The following is a 19,770-nucleotide window of genomic DNA, read 5'->3' on the forward strand; positions in this document are numbered from 1 at the left end:
CCTGATGTCAGGCTCGCTGGAGGCTCCGATCTGCCCCCACCACCCAGCTCAACTGGCTTCCAGCCATCCCGGAAGTGGACAGAGCCACGTCTTAAATTCCTGTCATTTTTATTTTATGCTGGAGTGCAGTTGCTCATCAGCGTTGTGCCAGTTTCAAGGGCACAGATTCAACAATACACGCATATGCCTATTCTTTTTCGAATGCTTTTCCCGTGCGGGTTATTACATGATATTGATGACTGCTCCCTTCCTTGCTGGCTATCTAGTTTATACACAGTCTTGTGTCCTTGTCAGTCCTAACATGCTCTAAAAACAACCAAGCTGGACAGGCGTTGTGTGGAGGACTCTCACTGTCTTCTCTCCAGGGCTTTTTGGGTAAAGCTAAAATCTAAACAGAGGCTTCCCAGGTGGCGCTAGTGGTAAAGAACTGGCCTGCTGAGAGAGGCTGGTTTGATCCCTTGATCAGGAATATCCCCTGGAGGAGGGCATGGCAACCCACTCCAGCATTCTTGCCTGGAGAATCCCACGGACAGAGGAGCCTGGGGGGCCACAGTACATGAGGTCATAGAGAGTCAGCCACGACTGAAGCAACTTAGCACACAAAATCTAAACAAGACTTTGTATTGCTTGAGCAAAGATACTGGTTTTTTTATTTCCAATGAGAATTTTTACTGCTGTTTTTAACACCCCTAAAAAAGCCCAATATGGTAAATCAGAATCACATTTTATGAACTATTTTCCATTTAGCCATATCCACAAATTGAAAGTTAATTTGAAGCTCCCTGTGACATCCAGTGGGGCTCAAGAGGCAGGTTTTTCAGTTTGGGGTGATCAGCTGAGTCCTGTCAGAAGCTGCACAAATAAGAGAATAATAGTTACAGTCGCTCATTGCCTCATGGCTGAAAGGCTGCGCCCCTGCTAAACACGGCCCCTCGATCTCATCCGGATTGCAGGGTTCAGCCGCCTTGTGGTCGCACCTGAAGTGCAGAGAGAGGGCAGTGCAGAGGCAGGGGCCTGCGGCTCTTGACCTCTTGCCCCAGCCTTGACCTCCTGACCACATGAGACAACGTTGGGGCACACCTGCTTTGCTCTGTGGGGGCTGGGGCTTTGTCTCCCCAGCTTCTCAGTAAAATGAAACAAAAAACATTTAAACAAATACTCTGAATTGGCGCGGTACGCTCAAGCCATGGCGACTACAAAGCCGGCTGTGCTGTGCTCACACGCTCGGTCGTGTCCAGCTAGGACTTAACAGTTTCCTCCTCGTCTTCTCTTACTAAATTGGAAAAGAAACCTTCACAGACAGACCCCTCAGTGCCAGGAACCACAGACAGTGAAGCTGGCAGACTTCCCCTGTTTTAGATGAGAAGCTGAGCTGTGCTGGGTTCTGCTGACATCCCTCTACCCTGCTCCTCAGCCCCCGTGCTCTGGGTGGGAGCAGCAGCCCGTCTGTCCGGCCAGAAGCCTAGACACTTCTGTCCCCTGAATGATACAGCTGCCCGAACTCATGAGACTAGAGCAGCCACACACCCCAAAACCCTGCCCAGGGCTCACTGGGCAGTCTGGGCTGGGGAGGCAGCCTGCTTTCCCAAGCCCCTGAGTGGTCTCTTGTGATCAAGAGGCCAAGGTTGTGTCAAGAGGTCGAGCCTGGAAAGCACCGCCCCCACCCCCCGGAGCCGAAAACCTGCCCTAGGAGGCCTGGCTGGCCGCTGGGCTCCTGTGCCGGCCTGGGAGTCTCACCTCCACTCGCTTTGGAACAAATCCTCCAGCCGCGGCCATGGTCCCTGGAAGGCTTTTCCATTTTGATAAGACTAAGAGGGCATGTTGAACTGCTGCTCATTCCAGAACACCGCAGTCCCACAGTAACTGTACAGGGCCCCGGGTGCCCCTGGGACAGTGGGAAGTCCAGACGAGCAGAGAGAAGGGGCCACGTCGCTTGGGAGGCAGGCACCTTCCCCTGGGACCACCGCACAAGGTCACCAGCTGCCCCCAACCACCTACCCCTCGCTGACCACCCAGGCCCGGCTGTGTCTCTGAATTGCCCTGTGGCACCCAACCGCACCCCCATGCCCTGGAAATGCCGGCTGCACACTTTCCTGCCAACCAGGCGCAGAACTAGCTGGACATGCTCCCTGGTGTGCGCTAAGAAGTGCAGAAATGAAGCGTGTTCTAGGGTTCCCCGGGGCAGAGGTCAGCCTCCAACAGACCTACGTCTCTGCGGTAAGTGGGTGGGCTTGGAGTATCATTGAGGGGAGCAGAAGAGAGCTGACCTGTGCACACAGGACTCCAGAAGGTAGCAGGGCTGGAGCACACGTCCTTCATGGTATCACCCCCTCCAGGAAGCCCCCACCCCGTCTCTTTGGCTGGAATATGGTCTGGCCTCTGTCCTGCGTGTGCTGTGAGTGCCCATCTCTGGCCAGTGCAAGGAAGTGAGATATCCATGTCTGACCTTTCAGGGCGATGCACATGCCTCTGGGGAGTTGGGGTTGCTGTGGGCTGCTTCTGCACAAGCACAAAGTTGCCCACACACGTCCCTTGTAGGGGTCACCTTCCCGTTAGGGGGCCAGGCTCTGCTCGGGGTAGTGGGTGCTCCACCCCTGCCTGGATCCTCGGTCTGAATGTGGCCCTCTGACGTCCTTCCACTGGTTGAAGATGCAGACATTGGTGTGGCAGCCCCATTCTGTGGGGTGTCAGGGCCTCTGTGGAATAAGAAGCTGACCACTCCCCTAAAAGAAAGGATTGCTCGGACATTTAAGGCTCCGGGGTGAGACTGAGGAAACGAGGTAACGAGTTTGCGTTTCGACAGAGGGCTTTCAGGACGCCTCCGTGCTCCCCACAGGAGCCACAGTGCTCCTGGTCTCCGTGGGCCACGTGTCCTTCTCTCAGGGCGGCTCCTATTGGCAGCTCCACCAGGCTGGCTTTCATCTCCATGAGGGCAAGAGAATTCCATGGGACAGATATGAAGTGGCCGGGGCTGGGGGTCAGTGAAACAGAAGGAGGGGCTGGGAAGACAGAATGCCAGGCCTCAGTGCATAAGCCAGGAACACCAGAGAAGCCAGAGGACCCCAGCTTTTGACCCATCGACTTCCTGACCCTTTGCCGTGTATCCGTTCAATCTGCACTCCGAAGAAGCCCCAGAACACCAAGTCAAGCGTTTTTTACTACGAGGTCTTTCCCTGACCAACGCATTAGTCACCGACACTGAGAATCACTTAATATCTGCCAACGCCAGCGCTGTCAAAGGTGGAAGGTTCCCCCCCCGAAGGGACTGCCACATCCACAGCCACCCTTCCTTCCCGTAGCTGCCATGCCATACAGCCAGGAAATAAGATGTTCACAGGGAATCTTCCCTGAGACTCCAAGAGTTGATGGGTGTGAAGACTTCACCGAAGGACTTGGCCACCTGCAGAATCTGCAGAGAGGATGTTCGAAAGCTGACCTGCACTGGAGCAAGGTTGTAGGGAGGGTCGGAACGAGGAGCAGGACAGATCCCCCAAAAGAAGCCGGGTCCCACGTGGATCGGACAGGCAGCCTTCGAGATGGTGGAGCCAAGACGGGCTCCATCAAATTCATGTGGTGTGAAGATTGCTTTGGCTCCTCTTGAGGGATGTCACTCATGCAAGGACGGGGGACATGAGCCTTTAGGGGTTCACTGCAGCATCCTTCAAGAAATCTGCTCAGCCCAAGTTGGAAAAGAGATGCTGGATGAGATTCAGAGGTGGAACCAGCAGGAAGTACTGCCGGACTGAAAGTCTGGTGGGATCCTGGGGATTTTCTAGCTGAGCAGACAAAGGAGCTGTGCTCCTGTGGCCATGGAGGGAGCAGATTTAGGAGAGATGAGGAAGCAGGCTGCACACGTGGCGAGTCTGGGGTTGCTGTTACGTGTCTGCTCGGGGACCTCGTGTTGACATTTGGGATACAAGAGCCTAGACTGAGATATGGACTGTGAGGTTGTCAGTAAATAGACTTAAAGTCAAGACTGAGATTGAGTGAAGGAGGATACGTGGATGCGTGAGTCCAAGCAGCAGGGCCTGGTGCGGGGCGGGGGGTGGGTCCACACGGCTGATTGGAGAGAGAACTGCCGCAAAGGAGGCAGTGACTGCAGGCAATGGGCCAGGGACCCCCGAGGGGGCTCCTCACATCCAGATGGTGGATCAGGGTACCCCGAGGGGGGCTGTCCTTATACCCAGATGGTGGATCAGGGACCCCCGGGGGGGGGGGTGTCCTCACACCCAGACGGTGGGTCAGGGGACCCCTGAGGGGGCTCCTCACACCCAGACGGTGGATCAGGGGACCCCCGAGGGGGGGTGTCTTCACACCCAGACGGTGGGTCAGGGGACCCCAAGGGGGCTCCTCACACCCAGATGGTGGATCAGGGGACCCCCGAAGGGGGTGTCTTCACACCCAGATGGTGGATCAGGGGACCCCCGAGGGGGGGGTGTTGTCACACCCAGACGGTGGGTCAGGGGACCCCCAAGGGGTTCCTCGCATCCAGATGGTGGATCAGGGGACCCCAAAGGGGGCTCCTCACACCCAGACAGTGGGTCAGGGAACCCCCAAGGGGGCTCCTCACACCCAGACGGTGGGTCATGGGACCCACCTGTGCGATGGCCTTGACTCCAAGGGACCACCATGCTCCCAGGTCTCTTGTGCTCTTGGAAGAGCAGGGTGTGGGGAGGGCTACTCAGTCGGCACGCTGAGCCTGGGGGTGATGAGAGGGAGCTGGTAAGAGCTATAGACACATACCCGCAGCTGCGACAGGCTCCCTTCACAGCGAGTGTGACAGGATGACCCGAGTCTGTGTCACTAGAGGAAGTTCTCTCAAGTGCAAACACATGCACACCCACAAACTGCAAAACAAGCCGAAACCCCACTAAGCTCCTTCAGCGATTGTGTCTGGATGGTAAGATGCTCTGCAGATGGTGCCGGACACAGCAGGTGAGCACTTACATCGGTGGGACTGTCGGCATGAAAGGGGACAAAACAAACATGAGGCAACGGGGCTGGAGCCCACCGTCCTCCGCTGGACCGGAAATCCGAGCATGAATGCCGGGTGATGCCATCCGTCTAAAATCCACGAACGTCCCAGGCTCTGGAAGGTGCAGGGGAGTCACAGCACCTGCACCGCAGTGTCCGGGGGCCACGGGCACTGGGAGGAGCAGGCAGAGGTCGGCGAACGAGCGTGCAGGTGTTCGAGCGAGTCCTCCAAGACCTGGGCCTGCGGACTGGGCGGACCTGGGGTAGTTTGGGGGGAAGGAGGGTGCCTGGCTGCTCTGTGCCCAGAGAGCCCAGGTGTGCGATCCTCAGTGGTCAGGGGAGCCGCCATCAACGCACCTGCTGATGGCATCACTGTCGTGCAGAACTGGTGCAGAGAAGGGCAGCGGTCTTTGGGGGACAAAGAGGCGTCCCAAGGGGCAGACTGGCCAAGTCAGCAGGGCTAGCCCGACCACAGCAGGTCCCAGGGAGGGCGTATATAGGCAGGAGGCAGACAGGACCATCTGGAAGCAGCAGTGAGCAACACCGGCTTCCAGGCTAGTGGTGGGTGGACAGAGAAGAGTAACTCTGCCTCTCGGCGGGGGTGGGGGGATGATGGGGAGGGGTCTCGGGAGTCGGGCTCTAGTTACAGGAAAGAGGAGACCGCTGAGAGAAGGTGTGAAGGCAAAGGGGCTTGCTCCAGGCTGGTCATCATTCCAGAGGGAAGGGGTGGGGTGTGCTTTCCAGAGTTGGGAACAGAGCTCAGAACCTAGCTCACAGGGACGAGGGCTCAGAAAATGAGCCTGACGTGCAGAGCAAAACCCGGGAGGTGGGGGGTCTGGAAGGAGACACTGATGTGAGCCCTGACTCTGTGATGCCCAGGGCCCAGCGAGACTGGGAGATGGAGGGAAGCCCTCGGAGGAAGGGGAAGAGTGAAGACCAGCAGACATCCGCAGACTCCTGCCCGTGTGCCAGCCCCTGCCCCTGAGATCGGACCAGCGCATCAGCAGAAGGAGGTGAGTTGAGGCAAAGACGCCGCCAGGTTGACAATCATGTAACTGTTCTCGGTAAAGATACAGTGAGTCTCTTCCGTGAGGGCACGGAGGGCTGTGGACCTGCTAGACCTAGGACATCGGTGTAAACTCGGACAGCTGGGGGTGAGGTTCAGGGATGAGGGCATCGGTGTAAACTCGGACAGCTGCGGGTGAGGTTCAGGGATGAGGGCATCGGTGTAAACTCGGACAGCTGCGGGTGAGGTTCAGGGATGAGGGCATCGGTGTAAACTCGGACAGCTGCGGGTGAGGTTCAGGGATGAGGGCATCGGTGTAAACTCGGACAGCTGCGGGTGAGGTTCAGGGATGAGGTCCACCTGATGCTCGAGGCCGGCTCTGTTCTCGCTCCAGGCGACAGGCAGGGACGCACGCAGTGCCCAGGGGCCAGGAGGACGGGCGTGGTCTGGTAAACCCGTAGGGAGGGGCTGCGGGGGTGAGCGGAGCCCAGCAGTCACGGCCCAGTCCTAGAGCACATCCCCGAGTCCACCCTCAGGAGAGCGGCCTGATGCAGAGTTTCCAGAGGTCTGAGCACAGATGAGAACAGGGCCTAAGTGGACCAAGCGCTGAGCACTGAGGATGCACTGGGACTGCACCACACATCAGGGTCCTTGGTACCAAGGTGCTTAAAACATCGCAGAAGAAGTAGCAAAGCAGCAATTTCTAATTAGCCAGCACCCTCTATAAAAGACAGAATGTGGTCCACTGGAGAAGGGAATGGCAAACCACTTCAGTATTCTTGCCTTGAGGACCCCATGAACAGTATGAAAAGGCAAAATGATAGGATACTGAAAGAGGAACTCCCCAGGTCAGTAGGTGCCCAATATGCTACTGGAGATCAGTGGAGAAATAATTCCAGAAAGAATGAAGGGATGGAGCCAAAGCAAAAACAATACCCAGCTGTGGATGTGACTGGTGATAGAAGCAAGGTCCGATGCTGTAAAGAGCAATATTGCATAGGAACCTGGAATGTCAGGTCCATGAATCAAGGCAAATTGGAAGTGGTCAAACAAGAGATGGCAAGAGTGAATGTCGACATTCTAGGAATCAGCGAACTGAAATGGACTGGAATGGGTGAATTTAACTCAGATGACCATTATATCTACTACTGCGGGCAGGAATCCCTCAGAAGAAATGGAGTAGCCATCATGGTCAACAAAAGAGTTCGAAATGCAGTACTTGGATGCAATCTCAAAAATGACAGAATGATCTCTGTTCGTTTCCAAGGCAAACCATTCAATATCACAATAATCCAAGTCTATGCCCCAACCAGTAACACTGAAGAAGTTGAAGTTGAACGGTTCTATGAAGACCTACAAGACCTTTTAGAACTAACACTCAAAAAAGATGTCCTTTTCATTATAGGGGACTGGAATGCAAAAGTAGGAAGTCAAGAAACACCTGGAGTAACAGGCAAATTTGGCCTTGGAACACGGAATGAAGCAAAGCAAAGACTAATAGAGTTTTGCCAAGAAAATGCACTGGTCATAGCAAACACCCTCTTCCAACAACACAAGAGAAGACTCTACACATGGACGTCACCAGATGGTCAACACCAAAATCAGATTGATTATATTCTTTGCAGCCAAAGATGGAGAAGCTCTATACAGTCAGCAAAAACAAGAACAGGAGCTGACTGTGGTTCAGATCATGAACTCATTGCCAAGTTCAGACTGAAATTAAAGAAAGTAGGGAAAACCACTAGACCATTCAGGTATGACCTAAATCAAATCCCTTATGATTATACAGTGGAAGTGAGAAATAGATTTAAGGGACTAGATCTGATAGATAGAGTGCCTGATGAACTATGGAAGGAGGTTCGTGGCACTGTACAGGAGACAGGAATCAAGACCATCCCCATGGAAAAGAAATGCAAAAAAGCAAAATGGCTGTCTGGGGAGGCCTTACAAATAGCTGTGAAAAGAAGAGAAGTGAAAAGCAAAGGAGAAAAGGAAAGATACAAACATCTGAATGCAGAGTTCCAAAGAATAGCAAGAAGAGATAAGAAAGCTTTCTTCAGCGATCAATGCAAAGAAATAGAGGAAAACCACAGAATGGGAAAGACTAGAGATCGCGTCAAGAAAATCAGAGATACCAAGGGAACATTTCATGCAAAGATAGGCTCGATAAAGGACAGAAATGGTATGGACCTAACAGAAGCAGAAGACACTAAGAAGAGATGGCAAGAATACACAGAAGAACTGTACAAAACAGATCTTCATGACCCAGATAATCACGATGGTGTGATCACTGACCTAGAGCCAGACATCCTGGAATGTGAAGTCAGGCGGGCCTTAGAAAGCATCACTACAAACAAAGCTAGTGGAGGTGATGGAATTCCAGTTGAGCTATTCCAAATCCTGAAAGATGATGCTGTGAAAGTGCTGCACTCAATATGCCAGCAAATTTGGAAAACTCAGCAGTGGCCACGGGACTGGAAAAGGTCAGTTTTCATTCCAATCCCAAAGAAAGGCCATGCCAAAGAATGCTCAAACTATGGCACAATTGCACTCATCTCACACGCTAGTAAAGTAATGCTCAAAATTCTCCAAGCCAGGCTTCAGCAATATGTGAACTGTGAACTTCCAGTTGTTCAAGCTGGTTTTAGAAAAGGCAGAGGAACCAGAGACCAAATTGCCAACATCCACTGGATCATCGAAAAAGCAAGAGAGTTCCAGAAAAACATCTATTTCTGTTTTATTGACTATGCCAAAGCCTTTGACTGTGTGGATCACAGTAAACTGTGGAAAATTCTGAAAGAGATGGGAATACCAGAACACCTGACCTGCCTCTTGAGAAATTTGTATGCAGGTCAAGAAGCAACAGTTAGAACTGGACATGGAACAACAGACTGGTTCCAAATAGGAAAAGGAGTACGTCAAGGCTGTATATTGTCACCCTGCTTATTTAACTTATATGCAGAGTATATCATGAGAAACGCTGGGCTAGAAGAAGCACAAGCTGGAATCAAGATTGCCGGGAAAAATATCAATAACCTCAGATATGCAGATGACACCACCCTTATGGCAGAAAATGTAGAGGAACTAAAAAGCCTCTTAATGAAGGTGAAAGAGGAGAGTGAAAAAGTTGGCTTAAAACTCAACACTCAGAAAACGAAGATCATGGCATCCGGTCCCATCACTTAATGGGAAATAGATGGGGAAACAGTGGAAACAGTGTCAGACTTTATTTTTTGGGGCTCCAAAATCACTGCAGATGGTGACTGCAGCCAGGAAATTAAAAGACGCTTACTCCTTGGAAGGAAAGTTATGACCAACCTAGATAGCATACTGAAAAGCAGAGACATTACTTTGCCAACAAAGGTCCGTCTAGTCAAGGCTATGGTTTTTCCAGTGGTCATGTATGCATGTGAGAGTTGGACTGTGAAGAAAGCTGAGCCAAAGAATTGATGCCTTTGAACTGTGGTGTTGGAGAAGACTCTTGAGAGTCCCTTGGACTTCAAGGAGATCCAACCAGTCCATTCTGAAGGAGATCAACCCTGGGATTTCTCTGGAAGGAATGATGCTAAAGCTGAAACTCCAGTACTTTGGCCACCTCATGTGAAGAGTTGACTCATTGGAAAAGACTCTGATGCTGGGAGGGATTGGGGGCAGGAGGAGAAGGGGACGACAGAGGATGAGATGGCTGGATGGCATCACTGACTCGATGGACATGAGTCTGAGTGAACTCCGGGAGTTGGTGATGGACAGGGAGGCCTGGCGTGCTGAGATTCATGGGGTCACAGAGAGTCAGACATGACTGAATGACTGAACTGAACTGAACTGAACTCTATAAAAAGGCTTCCCTGGTGGCTCAGAGGTTAAAGCGCCTGCCTCCAATGCGGGAGACCCGGGTTCGATCCCTGGGTTGGGAAGATTCCCTGGAGAAGGAAATGGCAACCCACTCCAGTATTCTTGCCTGGAGAATCCCATGGACAGAGGAGTCTGGTAGGCTACAGTCCATAGGGTCGCAAAGAGTCAGACACGACTGAGTGACTTACCTTTCTTTCTCTATAAAAAATACCCAGAGTGCAGTCTGAGTTTGACTTCTATCAAAATAAACTGAATTATAAGAGAAAAGCATCTTGGTCTCCATTTACTTATTTATACTGACTTACACACGACTTGGTTAATACACTGTCATCTTTGGTCTCTTGGGCAAAGATAGTACAACTTTCACACGTTGTTCCTACCCTCTCTTTCATTGAAAACCCACGTTTTTTCCTACAAATCTGTTAAAATGTATATTGTTAGAAAATGATTGTTGACTTTGCAAAATTTTCCATCCCTCATTTCATTCCATTTATTAATTTACTCCTCAGCAAGTCATCTGTTAAATCTGTTGGATTTTCTGTTCCATCAGGAGAAAAGCATAGAGCTCCATGGTTTCTTTCATAACATTGTGAAACTGAAGCCAGGTCCCAAGTGGACACCCATGATGTCACGTGCTCCGGCCCCAAGTTCCTGAGACCAGCCACAGGCAGGAACAGGATGATCCTGGTAAGCATTCTGCCATCAGCTATGCCGTCAGTTCTATTCTTCTCTCTAGAATGTTCTAGGGGAACAGGAGGGCGGTAGAGGAGGTAAGAATCAGGAAGGCCCCCTCTGACGATGTGTGCCCTGGGCCCTAGTGGCCGACTGCATTCAGGCTTTGTGTGGTCGAAATACACAGCTGCTGGAAGAGAACCCATTCCAGCCTGCCTGCTAGAGCAGACAGTGGTTTCATAAAGGCTGTGAGCAGCCCCAGTGTCTCCAGGACAAGCAAGAACCAGGCAAAGGTCCAAGCACAGCACAGTCCACCCAGTGGGCTATGTTCTTCTAGCGTCAGACCTCTGCTGCTGCCTCACCACCCCTGAACTTGATGCAGGGGGCTCCGTGGACCATTCCAGGAGAACCAGATGTGGGGCCTTTGTCTTCCCAGCCCTTCTTGCATGCAACTGGGCATCAGCACATGGGGCTCCCTCTAGGTGCACAGGAGTCTAAGAAACAAGGGTCTTTCCCCTCTATTAAATGCAGGTCTAACAGACTCATAATGTGGAAAGGTACCGAAATGTGGAAGGAACGTTCAAACAATTTTTGGGCCGCCACCAGAAGCACCGAAGAACTGATGCTTTTGAACTGTGGTGCTGGAGAAGACTCTTGAGAGTCCCTTGGACAGCAAGGAGATCCAACCAGTCCATCCTAAAGGAGATCAACCCTGAATATTCATTGGAAGGACTGATGCTGAAGCTGAAATTCCAATACTTTGGCCACCTGATGCAAAGAACTGACTCACTGGAAAAAACCCTGATGCTGGGAAAGACTGAAGGCAGGAGGAGAAGGGGACGACAGAGGATGAGATGGTTGGATGGCATCACCAACTCGATGGACATGAGTGTGAGCAAACTGCAGGAGTTAGTGAAGGACAGGGAAGCCTGGTGTGCTGTAGTCCATGGGGTCACAAAGAGCCAGCCACGACTGAGCGACAGAACAGCAACAGCAGCCAGGAACATGTATCCAAGATGAACCTCTCTTCTTTCAGGAGCTGAGTTACTCGACTGACCATTATTATCCGGAATTTACAATCAAAAAGAAGCAAGATACTGTCTTTTGAATGTTCTTAAGATACATAATGTATTACTTAAGAAAGTAATGTGTAGATTGAGTCTTTGTAAGATTTCATCTCTGAATTATCAACCACACACATGGGCAGTGGCTATCTGTAGGGAAGGACCATAAAATTTGGACTCTCCTCAAATAAAATTCTTATAGTTTTTTTCAGAAATAGCCAAGGACTGTTGGTACAGGCAGCAACCACAGAGCAAAGCAGGGAAGAATATATGTCCAGGACGCAATTATCTTTTCCAGACATTGAGATGACTGTTATCACCTTGAAAACCTGATGTGTGAAATGTAATTATTTTAAGTTTCTTGGGGCTGGGAAAATATACAGCTGCAACTCACCACGCCAGGCTTTCCAAATACACCTTTCTCTCTCCCCTTCAGGATTTTGGTAGAGATGTTACGGATTCTAAAGCTTATCCAAGATACTCAAATTGGGCACAAAGAATCTGCGTGAATCCCTGAAAGCTCGCCAAGGCTGCAGATCAAGGAGGCAGCATTGCATGCTCCGGTGGGGTGGGCGCTGGTCTGCAGGGTAGGCCCTCGTCTCCATCCCCCGGCCCCTGAGACAGCACTGCTGTCGAAGGAGTTCACAGGGCGACAAGCAGCCCAGACAGTTCCAACTTGGTTGACATGCTGCCAAGACCTCAGATCACAGGAGGAGGCTTGAATAATCACCAACACAAAACCCAAGACTTCATGAATTTCATTTCTCACTGGTTATGGACAGAAAATGCTCACCTTGCTTTTAAAATGTCCACATCATTAGATAAAGTACACAGAGAGTGGGAAATAATAACTGAGAGAATAGACTGATATGGAATTTACGCTTAATAAAACTTGCCCAGTTTTCTCCCAGTCTCAGCAGTAAAGTAGTTGAGAAGTGAGGTGAGTCCTAAAGAGAATCATTGCTGAGGGTTCCCCCCACTTTTTAGGTTTTAAAAGTTTTTTTTTTAATTTTATTTTTTATTGAAGTATGACTTGCCTAGTGGCTCAGATGGTAAAGCATCTGCCTACAATGTGGGAGACCCGGGTTCAGTCCCTGGGTATGGAAGATCCCCTGGAGAAGGAAATGGCAACCCATTCCAGCATTCTTGCCTGGAAAATCCCATGGACAGTGGAACCTGGTAGACTATAGTCTGTGGGGTTGCAGAGTTGGACAAGACTGAGCAACTTCACTTTCACTTTCATAATTTATTTACAATGTTGTATTCGTTTCAGATGTATAGCAAAGTAATTACATACGTACATATATAGACATGTATAAAATAAGGTGCACTTAAAGACAAAAGCCTCAAAAACTTATATATGTTTTTATGTGTGTTTATACATGGCTTTTGGAGAAGGCAATGGCACCCCACTCCAGTACTCTTGCCTGGAAAATCCCATGGACGGAGGAGCCTGGTAGGCTGCAATCCATGGGGTTGCTAAGTTGGACACGACTGAGCAACTTCACTTTCACTTTTCACTTTCATGCATAGGAGAAGGAAATGGCAACCCACTCCAGTGTTCTTGCCTGGAGAATCCCAGGGACGGGGGAGCCTGGTGGGCTGCCGTCTATGGGATCGCACAGAGTCGGACACGACTGAAGCGACTTAGCAGCAACATACATGGCTTTATATATGTTTTTGAGGCTATTGTCTTTAAATGCACCTTATTATGAGTGGCTTGTGTTTAATCATGGATTTCTTTAAAGCCACAGCCATGTTTTACTGCCTATTTTTAATTATTCTTCTTAATTCAGTCCTCTTTGCTCCTTGAAGAAGTGGATCTTTCACCAAAAGGGCTAAACCAAGAGTAAAGGGGCCTCTGGCTCTGACAAGGGAGTATAAATTTACACGTGTGTGTAACTGTAGTCAAATAGAATTTAATTATAAATAAACACACATAATTCCTTTCAACATTTCCAGATGACCTCATCACCCCTTTTCCTATCAGAAATAAACTGAAACCGATTAGATGACTAAGAACAGGAACACTTGGAAGGGCTGGCTCTGAGCATTTTCACGAAATGCTCACGTTTGGCAGCCCAAGCTGACCCACCCAATGATCTGCATGACAGTAATTATACAATAAGGACACATTTTTCTCTGTTCATGTGATATGGAGGATCTAACACCGCAGAGTGTGTCGTGTCTACAACGGCGATCGGAAACTTTGCAAAGAGTCGTTTCTGCAGGTTTTATAAATGCCTTATCACTCATCTATCTGAATATTGTCCCTATAAAGCCAGGAGCTAACGTGGCACAATCTTTATAGCCTCCTTTTTCTTCCATAATTTTTCATCCTAAAGTTCAGTGACGGCTGCTCTTTCTGAGGAGCGGGAGCATCGCTAAGCTGCTAAGCCCATCTTCCCAGCCAGCAGGCAGAACACAGCCAGAGCCACGAAAACACCCCCGTACCTGGAGGTGATGTGGGGAGCAGCGGGGCTCCGCTCGCACACCTGCGCCCGTGGAAGGCCTCCTCCAGCTCCTGGCCCACTCTGATTGGCCTGCCTCCGGCTCTCGCCCCGCTCTGATTGGCCCGCAGTGACGTCACGGGGCCCGCACGCCAGCGCTTCGGGCCAGCTCCGTGCCCCACGGGGTGGCTGCGACGCGCGCCTCATTAGTCTCGCAGAGTCTATCCGGTACCGAGGTGAAGGTGAGAAAAGATGACAGGGCTTGCACACAAAATGAGTAGCTATTAATCCCTCCGCTCTAGGAAGCCCACCTGCACGGTGGTGTAGACTCTCCAGGGACCCCCAGAGACTACTTCTGCCAGCTTGAAGTGGGGCGGTGGGGGTGGGGAGGCTTTTCCTCAGGTTGATCTGCACGCCCCCTCCACCCCGTGGAATTGAGAGGTGCCAGGGACCTCCTTCAGGGTTATTTATCGGTAGTGTTTCCTCCTTATTTACACGGAGCTTGACCACACTGGTTCTGCTAACCCGAGTTCGAAAGTATTCAGCCTCTAGAACATATACTGGAGGGAATGTTCAATTTTCTACTAGGAACTGGTGCAGAAGTCACTGTCCTCTAGCATCATTCCGACAAGGTTTGATTTCTTCCGATGTAGTCTGAATTCATGGCATCCAGCTGTGTCTGAGAAACCCATGTGGCTGTCTTCCTAATTTTGCTCAACACACGTTTATCAGCCACCTGCTACACAGCAGACACTCTACCAGGAATCAAAGCAAGAGCATGATCAGAATAACAAGCCAAGGAAGCAGCCATTTGACAAAGAAAAGCTCAGATCCTGAGACAAGACAGTCTGGGCCCAGCACACGTGCAGCACTGACCCTGCGTCAGGCAGCTCCACACAGCTGTATACACGTTACCCCTTTTTATACTCACGGAATTCTGCGGAGCAGTGTATCAGTTAGCACTGGCTAGGTTTTGCTGAAGTAGCAAGCATTCTCTCGTCAGAGGCTTATAGCTATGTTTGCTTCTTGTCATTGCAATGATTTGGGGGGTCTGCCGAGCTTCCTAGGGCAGCTCCCTCCATGAACTGGTCCAGCTGCAGCCAGATTAGTCTTCAAGCATCTTTCTGTTCACACATCCCCCCATAGAGTCCAGGGCAAGGGGCGATCAGGATAGAAAATGGAGCTGCTGCTGCTAAGTCGCTTCAGTCGTGTCCAACTCTGTGCGACCCCATAGACGGCAGCCCACCAGGCTCCCCCGTCCCTGGGACTCTCCAGGCAAGAACACCGGAGTGGGTGAAAACGGAGCACAGGCCATTAAATGTTTCTCTGGAAGAGACCCAGATCACTCTCACCCGCATTTTATTTGCCAAAGAAGTCATGTGAAGATGACTGTCTTCCAGGTACTTGAGGAAGTGCATCCTCATGTCCATGCCCACAAGGAAAGGAGAACTCTCCTTGGTGCCCACCTGCAGCCATGCAGATTCCGAGGGTGAATGACTCACATGCAGTTTATTGAGGAATACAGTGCAGTTCAGACAGGTTATACAATCAGCGGTCATTGTGCTGAATTTCACCCAGGCAGCCCCTCTGTGGAATTGAGCCCTTAACCACCACTACAGCTGCTCCATTATAATCTGCCATTGCATCAGAACCCAAGGAGCGGGGTAAAACCCAGGGAGCTCAGGGAGTGGTGCCTAGAGTTTCACTGGACTCCAGCCAGGTCTGGGAGTTGGACAGGGATGTCCTCCAAGGCAGCAGAGGAGGGGATCAAGGAGATGCAGGAAGGTTGTTAGGTCCTTACCATTTCAGTCCTTTATTGTGCCCATCCTTGCATGAAATGTTCCCTTGATATCTCCAGTTTTCTTGAAGAGATCTCTAGCGGAAATCAAGATTACCAGGAGAAACATCAACAACCTCAGATGTGCAGGTGATACCACTCTAATGACAGAAAGCAGTGAGGGACAAAGAGCATCTTGATGAGAGTGAGAGAGGAGAGTAAAAAGTGTTGGCTGAAAACTCAACATTCAAAAAACTAAGATCACAGCATCTGGTCCCATCACTTCATGGCAAGTAGAAGAGGAAAAAGTATAAGCAGTGAGAGATTTTCTATTTTGGGGCTCCAAAGTCACTGCAGATGGTGACTGCAGCCATAAAATTAAAAGACACTTGCTCCTTGGAAGAAAAGCTATGACAAACCTAGACAGCGTATTGAAAAGCAGAGACATCACTTTGCCCACAAAGGACTGTATAGTCAAAGCTATGATTTTTCCAGTAGTCACATACAGATGTGAGAGTTGGACTTTAAAGAAGGCTGAGCTCCAAAGAATTGATGCTTCCAAATTGTGATGCTGGGGAAGACTCTTGAGAGTCCCTTGGACTCCAAGGAGTCCAGTCAATCCTAAAGGAAATCAACCATAAATATTCATTGGAAGGACTGACGCTGAAGCTGCAATCCTTTGGCCACCTGATGTAAAGAGCCGACTCATTGGAAAAGACCCTGATGCTGGGAAAGATTGAGGGCAGGAGAAGAAAAGGGTGACAGAGGATGATATGGTTGGATAGCATCACCGACTCAATGGACATGAATTTGAGCAAAGTACAGGGAGGCCTGGCGTGCTCTAGTCCAGGGTGTCACAAAGAGTCAGACACAACTGAGCCACTGAACAACAACCAAAGCAGCAGCAGCAAGGCTGTGTCCAGCATGGGTGGTGAGGACCAGGGTGTGGGATGGAGACTGAACATCACAGGTCCACAGGGCCAGTTCCAAACAAGCCCTGGCTAATCTGCAGGAGGCCCTGATCTGGCCCCTGGCCTCCGATTGACTGCTGAAGCACCCTGGGTGAGCTCAACAGGTGGCCCCTTTTCATTCTCGATTGCCTTCATTTACTCCCCGGCAAGGTGCACGTCATGGCTGTGACCCACGGAGGGGGCCACTTGTAAAGCTTGTTAATATTGTCCCTGAGAGACCACACGATGTGTATGCTCTTTAACTGATGTACAGTTGACATGTAATACAATGTACATTTCAGATGTCCTATGTAGTGATTTGACATTTGTATTATTTGGAATGATCACCACAATAGCCTAGTGACTCCCATCCCAAACAAGTTATCACCGCATCATCGCCTGTATCCTCATTCTCCTTACTACATCCCTTTGTCATATCATTTTATAACTGGAGGTTTGTACACCTTAAACTCCTTTACCTATTTCACCCCACCCCTCTCCCTTCCCCTCTGACAACCACCCTTTTGTTATCTGTATCTATGAGCTTGTTTGCTTGTTTGCTTCATTTGTGTTTCTCAGATTCCACATGTTAGTGAGATCATTTGTCTTTCTCTGTCTGATTTATTGTGTGCATGCTCAGTCATGTCTGATTCTTTGTGACCCTATGGACTGTAGCCCACCAGGCTCCTCTGTCCATGGGATTTTCCAGGCCAGAATACTGGAGTGGGTTGCCATTTCATTCTCCAGGGGATCTTCCAGACCCAGGGATCAACCTGCGTCTCCTGCACTGCAAGCAGATTCTTTACGCTATGCCACCATTTATCGCACTTAGCATAATATCCTCTAAGTCCGTCCATGTTGTTTCAAATGGCAAGATTTCATTTTTAGTATGGCTAATATGCCAGATATATATAATATGCCATTATATATGTATATATGTCTTTTTTAATCCATTCATCTACTGATGGGCACTTAGGTTGATTACATATCTTGGCTATTGTAAATAATGCTGCAATGACTATTAGTATGTATATATATATATATCTGATTTAGTGGTTTTTTCCATGCAGACATCCCAAAGTGGAATTGCTTAATCATAAGGCAGCTCTACTTTAAGTGTTTTGAGGAACCCTCATATGTTATCTACAGCGGCTACACCAGTTTACATTCCTACCAACAGTGTTTGAAGATTCTTTTTTCTTCACATCCTTGCCAGTGTTTGATATTTCTCATCTTTTTAATGATAGCCATTCTGACAGGTGTGGAGTAATTGTCTTGTTGTGGTTTTGATTTGTATTTTTCTGATAACTGGTGATATTGAGCACCCTTTCATGTGCCCATTGGCCGTGTATATGTCTTTGGAAAAATGTCTCTAAGTGGCCAGAACAGGCATATTTGTCTTATTACTGACTTTAAACAAAATCCTTTCCACTTTCCACTGTTGAGTATGAGTTGACTGTAGATTTGTCATATGTGGCCTTAATTATGTTGAGATACCTACCACATAGGTATAGGTTATAGGTTCCCTCTATACCTACTTTGTTGAGGGGATTTTTAAATCATAAATAGTTGTTGAATTTTGCCAAAGCTTTTTCTGTATCTACAGAGATCATCATGTGTATTTTATTCTTCAGTCTGTCCTTGTGGTGTATAATTTTGCCAAAGCTTTTTCTATGTCTACAGAGATCATCACATGTATTTTATTCTCGGTCTGTCCTCGTGCTGCAGCACATCGATTGATTTGCGGGTGTTGGGCCATCTTGTGACCCCTGAGGTGAATCCCATTTGATCATGGTGTATAATCCTTTTATCGTACTGTTGAATTTGGTCTGCTAACATTTTGTTGAGGATGTTTGCATCTATATTCATCAGTAACACTGGCTTGAACTTTTCTTTTTTGATGGCATCTTGATTTGCTTTTGGTATCAGGGCAATGATAGCCCCATAGAATGTGTTGGGAAGCATTCTCTCCTCTTCAGTTTTTTATACTTTGGGAAGGATGGTGTTCTCTCTCGGTTTGGTGAAGCCATCACATCCTGAACACTTTTGTTGATTGGAAGGTTTTATTTTGTTTCTTTTCCCACTGATTCAGTTTCATTACTGATAATCAATCTGTTCATATTTTCTGTTTCTTCCTGATTCAGTATTGAGAGACTGTATATTTCCAGGAGTTTATTCATTTCTTATCCGTTATCCATTATATTGGTGTATAATTCTTTTGCCAACAAAGGTCCATCTAGTCAAAGTTATGGATTTTCCAGTAGTCATGTATGGATGTGAGAGTTGGACTCTAATGAGAGCTGAGTACTGAAGAGTTGATACTTTTGAACTGTGGTGTTGGAGAAGACTCTTGAGAGTCCCTTGGACTGCAAGGAGATCCAACCAGTCCATCCTAAAGGAAGTAAGTCTGAATATTCATTGGAAGGACTGATGCTGAAGCTGAGACTCCAATACTTTGGCCACCTGATGTGAAGAACTGACTCATTGGAAAAGACCCTGATGCTGGGAAATTTGAAGGTGGGAGGAAAAGGGAACGACAGAGGATGAGATGGTTGGATGGCATCACCAACTCAGTGGTCATGAGTTTGAGTAAGCTCTGGGAGTTGGTGATGGACAGGGAGACCTGGCGTGCTGCAGTCCATGGGGTCACAAAGAACTGGACATGACTGAGCGACTGAACTGAACTGAATTGCTCATAATTGTCTCTTACAATCCTTTATATTTCTGTGGTATTAATTAAAACTTATCTTTCATTTTATATTATTTTGGAGGATCCTCTTTCTTTTTTTGGAAGAGTCTGGCCAAATTTTTATCAATCTGATTTATCTTCTCAAAGGATTAGCTTTTAGTTGCGTCGATCATTTTTAGGCGCTATTTTATTATGTACACTTTGACCTCCTTCAATAACTTTGGGCTTTGTTTGTTCTTCTTTTTCTGGTTCCTTTAGATGTAAGGTCAGATCATTTGTTTTAGATTTTTTTTTTTTCTGAAGTGGACTTGTATTGCTATAAACTTCCCGCTTAGA

General features: G+C 48.9%; 1 non-coding gene across 1 annotated transcript; it reads left to right on the forward strand.

Moving 5' to 3' along the window:
- Positions 1-9,822: 9,822 nt before the first annotated feature.
- On the forward strand, positions 9,823-9,894 carry TRNAW-CCA (transfer RNA tryptophan (anticodon CCA)). The gene has a single exon. It is a non-coding gene; the product is annotated as a tRNA-Trp (tRNA).
- The last annotated feature ends 9,876 nt before the right edge of the window (positions 9,895-19,770 follow it).

Source organism: Bos taurus, chromosome 20 (genome assembly GCF_002263795.3).
Source record: "Bos taurus isolate L1 Dominette 01449 registration number 42190680 breed Hereford chromosome 20, ARS-UCD2.0, whole genome shotgun sequence".
NCBI classification, from domain to species: Eukaryota; Metazoa; Chordata; class Mammalia; order Artiodactyla; family Bovidae; genus Bos; species Bos taurus.